Raw genomic sequence first — 5,756 nt, 5'->3', positions numbered from 1 at the left:
CCACGTTGGTGCCAACGTTAGGGGTCTAACTTTGACCCTAACGTTGGCCTTGCCTTGTATGCTAGTGGCGCCAACGTTAGCCTCCAAGTTAGGGGGCTAACGTTGGCGCAAACTTTTGCCCCTCTCCCTTGTGTTTTCATGTGCCAACGTTAGCCTCCAAGTTAGGGGGCTAACGTTGGCGCAAACGTTGAATGGCCAGGGAGGAATTCATGTGCCAACGTTAGCCTCAAAGTTAGGGGGCTAACGTTGGCGCAAACTTTTGGTGCCCAGGGGAGAAATTCATGTGCCAACGTTAGCCTCAAAGTTAGGGGGCTAACGTTGGCGCAAACTTTTGGAGCCCAGGGGAGAATTTTCAAGTTCCAACGTTAGCCTCCAAGTTAGGGGGCTAACGTTGGGGCTAACTTTTCAACCAAAAGTTTGTGCAAAAGTTTGATGCTAACTTTAGGTCCAGCTTTTTGTTTCCTGGTTCAATTTCACTTATTCCATTGTCCTTTCTTCACTCCTAGCCATTCCTCTTTGCTTCAACCTTTCTCCAAGCTTTCTTCACCTATCATTAATCAACCAAACTCATCAAAGCTATGCTCAAAATCATGAGATCTTCATTCTTTCATAATATGCAACAAATATAGCATAAAACCTCATGAAATGGCATCAAACATCACAAGACACTCAAAGGATCTCCAACTTGGAGATATTGATGGAAAAGATGATGAAGCACCAAGAGACAATGATGGAGAAATTCATGAAAAATCAAGAGATGGCAAGACAAGATCAAGAAGCAGCAAGAAAAGATCAAGAAGCAGCAAGAAAAGATCAAGCCATAACAAGCAAAAACCAAGAAGATTCAATCAGAAATCTCGAGAGGCATATGGAACAAATGGCTAAACGAATTACAGATGCATCCCCTAGTGCCACTCAAGACCACCCAATGGACAAACGAAAAGCTACAAAGTGGGAGGAGTGCAAAGAAATCATAGTGGAAAGTGAGAAGAAAGCCATCAATCAGGAAGAACACAACAGAGAAGTTCCACAAGAAGAGACAGAAGAGAGAAGTGAAGAGGATCAGAAAATCAAGAATGCAAAAAGCTCAAAGAGAGATAAGGACATCCTTGAAACACAACTACAAGAGAAGAAGGAAAGGGTGAAGCCACATATCCCCAAACTTCCATACCCTCAGAGGTTCAAAAAAGAGAATGAGGATAAGCAATACTCAAAGTTCCTGGACATATTCAAGACCCTCAGCATCAATATTCCTTTCTTAGAAGCACTTGAACAGATGCCAGTGTATGCCAAATTTATGAAGGAAGTGCTGACAAAGAAAAAGTCCCTAAAAGAAGGACAAATTGTTGAGATGACAATGGAATGTAGCGCTATTCTCCAAAGAGAGTTACCAGAGAAGAAAGATGATCCTGGGAGTTTTTATATACCTTGCACCATAGGAGACATAACAATTGAAAAGTCATTCTGTGACCTTGGTGCAAGCATAAACTTGATGCCTTTGTCTCTAATGAGGAAACTTCGAATTTGTGAGCTGAAATCCACACGAATACTCCTTCAAATGTCTGACAAATCCATCCAGCAAGCAGTTGGAGTTGTAGAGAATGTACTGGTAAAAGTGGGGAAATTCCTTCTTCCAGCTGATTTTGTCATCCTGGATCTTTCTTTTTGTTTTTCTTTCTAACCAAGGATTTTTATTTGATTGAGATTCATAGACAGTGGGCCACTCTATACTTAGAAGGAGACATCCTAGTTCTTTTATTCACTAAAGTGAGCTATTATACAATCACACACACACCACCACTTACTTTTATTGTACTTCTATCTAATAGAGAACTATCTCACTTCACATTCAAACATTTCTTTTATTGAATTGAAAATGCAGGGGACAAAGCATGCTTTTTGTTCAGTGAAAGTAAACACACAAGCACACACATAGACTAGCTTACTTATTCTAAGAGTGATTCTACTTGTATTAGATGAACACTTTAACAAAACACAAGTCAAAACATTTTTCAACAGTAAGAGTTAAGTGTAAATACAACCTATTGGTTTGCGGTTCCTTTGTCCTTCCTTCTGTTGTGCCCTTTTGAGTCATGGTGCGTTATGTCTTCAATTGGTGGTTAGTTCCCTGCACAATTCTCAAAAGTTGCTTGCTTCTCAAGCCCTTAGGTGACTGGTTAGTATGCATGAATTGAGTGTGGCTTTTGGATTTAATTTGGTGTGGGAACACCAAACTTAGAATCCTTCATTCTCCCTTAAATTATTTTGGTGTGCAACACCAAACTTAGCTCCTTGCAATGCATACCAATTATTCAACATTTTTATTGAAAAGGCTATGAAAAGAAAACTACCTCAGGTTGGGTTGCCTCCCAACAAGCGCTCTTTTAATGTCACTAGCTTGACATCTTGTTCTTTGATCATGGAGGTTGAAAATCATAGTGTCTCAGCTTTTCTCCTCTTACTGTGAACTTTCTTCCGGTCTCCTCTTTGATGATCTCTAGGTGTTCAAGTGAAAGGATCCAGTTCACAGTATAGCATTCAGATGATTGTGAGGACACCTTCATTAGTTGGGTGTTTAACACTACTTTATCCCCTGGTGAAAAGCCTTCAGTGGGGATTTTCTTGTTTTTCCACCCTTTTGGCCTCTTCTTCTTCTCTTCTTTCTTAAGAGATGATTCATGCCTTGATGGTTCTTTATCTGGAATGTTGAGGTTCTCATCTGGGGGTTTTGGATCTAGTTCCTCCTTGATTTCTTTGGTCTGTTGCACCATCTCTACTTCTTTCAAGCATGGATGTAGAAGTCTTGGAGTTAACTCATTGAATGCCTCCTTCAAGCTTTGATCCTTGGCCTTATCCTTCATACAATCTTCTTCTTGAGTGGACTCATGTGGGGTTTTAAAAACATGGAATGCTAGGTGTTCATCATGCACTCTCAGCAACAATTCCCCTTTTTCAACATCTATCAATGCTCTGCCCGTAGCAAGAAAAGGCCTCCCCAGGATGATGGGAGTGTTAGGGTCTTCATCCATATCCAGGATGACAAAATCAGCTGGGAGAAAGAATTTTTCTACTTTTACCAACACATTCTCCACAACTCCCAGTGCTTGCTTAATGGATTTGTCAGCCATTTGGAGAACTATTCGTGTGGACTTCAGCTCAGAAATTTGAAGTTTCCTCATTAAAGACAAAGGCATCAAGTTTATACCTGCACCGAGGTCACAAAATGACTTCTCAATTGTTATATTTCCTATGGTGCAAGGTATGTAAAAACTCCTAGGATCATCTTTCTTCTCTGGCAACTCTCTTTGGAGGATAGCACTACATTCCTTTGTCATCTCAATAATCTGTCCTTCCTTCAGGGATCTTTTCTTTGTGAGTACTTCTTTCATAAATTTGGCATATAATGGCATCTGTTCAAGTGCTTCTAAGAAAGGAATATTGATGCTGAGAATCTTGAATATATCCAGGAATTTTGAGTATTGCTTATCCTCGTTTTCTTTTTTGAACCTCTGAGGGTACGGAAGTTTGGGGACATCTGGCTTCACCCCTTCCTTCTTCTCTTGTAACTGTGTTTCAAGGATGTCCTCATCTTTCTTTGAGCTTTTTGCATTCTTGGTCTTTCTCTCCTCTTCACTTTTCTCTTCTATCTCTTCTTGTGGAACTTCTCTGTTGTGTTCTTCTTGATTGATGGCTTCCTTCTCCCTAGTTTTTTCATTTCCCACTATGATTGCTTTGCACTCCTCCCACTTTGTAGCTTTTCCTTTGTCCTTTGGATTGGAGATTGTATCACTTGGGAGAACATTGATTGGTCGTTCAGCTTGTTTGGTAGCCTTCGGAGGATTCTTTCGTCAGTTTCATGAAAGGTAGGAATCTCTCTTCTTGTATCTGACATACAAGCAAAACACAAGATTCACACAATACCAGAAAAGCAATAACACTTCAATCCATGGCTGAAGTGAAATATTAGTTAGCTTAGGCAAAAATTCAAACAGTTAGTGGGTTAAAGTTAGAGAAACAGAAAAGAAAAAAGTGCTTGATCTAGATCTCCACTTCACTTAATCATTGTCAATCTAATCAATCCCCGGCAACGGCGCCAAAAACTTGATGGGATTATTTTTGTGGAAAAACGAATTTCTCCAAAACACCCAAAACTAACCGGCAAGTGCACCGGGTCGCATCAAGTAATAATAACTCACGGGAGTGAGGTCGATCCCACAGGGATTGAAGGATTGAGCAATTTTAGTTTAGTGGTTGATTTAGTCAAGCAAATCAAGATTTGGTTGAGAGATTTGTGATTAACCGAATTGAAATTGCATAGAAAGTAAAGGAAATGGGTAAATTGCATGAAATTAAAGAGAACTGGAATTTAAAGTGCTGAATCTTAAAGAGCAAGAAATTAAATGGCAGAAACTTAGAACGCAAGAAATGTAAATTGCAGAATCTTAAAGTGCAAGAAATGTAAATGGCTTGAATTGTATAAAATCTCATGAAATAGCATGAATTCATACATGGTTAATTAAATCAAAGGAAACATGAAAATCTACCCAATTGGCTTGCTTATGGCTCAAGAAAGTGCATAATTCAATTGAAAACTAAAGAAAAAGGCTAGTGAAACTAGGCTAAGATGACTTGTCATCATTCACACACCAAAGTAAGTTCAAAATCCTACAAGAAAGTCTTGCACACTAACCAATTACCTAAGGGCTTGAGAAACAAGCAACTTCCATTAACTCTGCAAGAATTCAATCACTCTCTTGGAAGGGCTACACACCATTAGCTAAGAGTAAGAAGAAGAAGCCACCAAGAGGTTGTATTGTTACTCTTTAAGACAAAGTTACTAACTACTAATGATCATGTGATGAAGACACAAACATATATAAGCACATAACATATAAAAACGAAAAACAGAAGAAATAAGAGCAAGGAATGAATCCACCTTAGTGATGATGGCGTTTCAATGATGTTCTTGAGCTCTTCTATGTTTTTTCCTTGCCTTTTGTTGCTCCTCCTTCATTGCTTTTAGATCTTCTCTGATTTCATGAAGGATGATAGAGTGCTCTTGATGTTCCACCCTTGGTTGCTTCCAATAATTGTGTGGAAGAAATTGTATCCCCTGAGGTATCTCAGGGATCTCTTGATTTGCAGTCAAATGTTCTACCACTGAGCTATAGACCCTTGATGGAAGCTTTTGTCTTCCCTTTCCTCTTTCTAGAGGCCTCTCTGGCCTTAGGTGCCATCAATGGTTATGGAGAAAAACAAAAAAGCTATGCTTTTTACCACACCAAACTTAGAATGTTGCTCGCCCTCGAGCAAAAGAAGAAAGAATGAAGAAGATATGGAGGAGATGGATGGGAGTGTGTATTCGGCCATATGGGTGGGATTGGGTGGTAGAGAGAGATGTTGAATTTTGAAGGTAGTGGGTGTATGGATGTGAGTGGTAAATGGAAAACAGAAGGGATGATCATGAATGGGAAGAGAGATGATGAGGTAGGTGGGGATCCTGTGGGGTCCACAGATCCTGAGGTGTCAAGGCATTTACATCCCTGCACCAAATTAGGCATGTAAAATGCCTTTGCACACAACTCTGGGCGTTCAGCGCCAGGTTGGTGCCCATTTTGGGCGTTCAACGCCCATTTGCTGCCATTTCTGGCGTTGAACGCCAGAACCATGCTTGTTCTGGGCGTTCAGCACCAGGATGCTCCCATTCTGGGCGTTCAGCGCCAGAACTATGCTCTGTTCTGGCGTTTGAACGCCAG

The sequence above is a fragment of the Arachis ipaensis genome, chromosome B05 (genome assembly GCF_000816755.2).
Source record: "Arachis ipaensis cultivar K30076 chromosome B05, Araip1.1, whole genome shotgun sequence".
Lineage (NCBI taxonomy): Eukaryota > Viridiplantae > Streptophyta > Magnoliopsida > Fabales > Fabaceae > Arachis > Arachis ipaensis.
The sequence above is the reverse complement of the archived record's forward strand: the minus strand, read 5'-3'. Positions refer to the sequence as shown.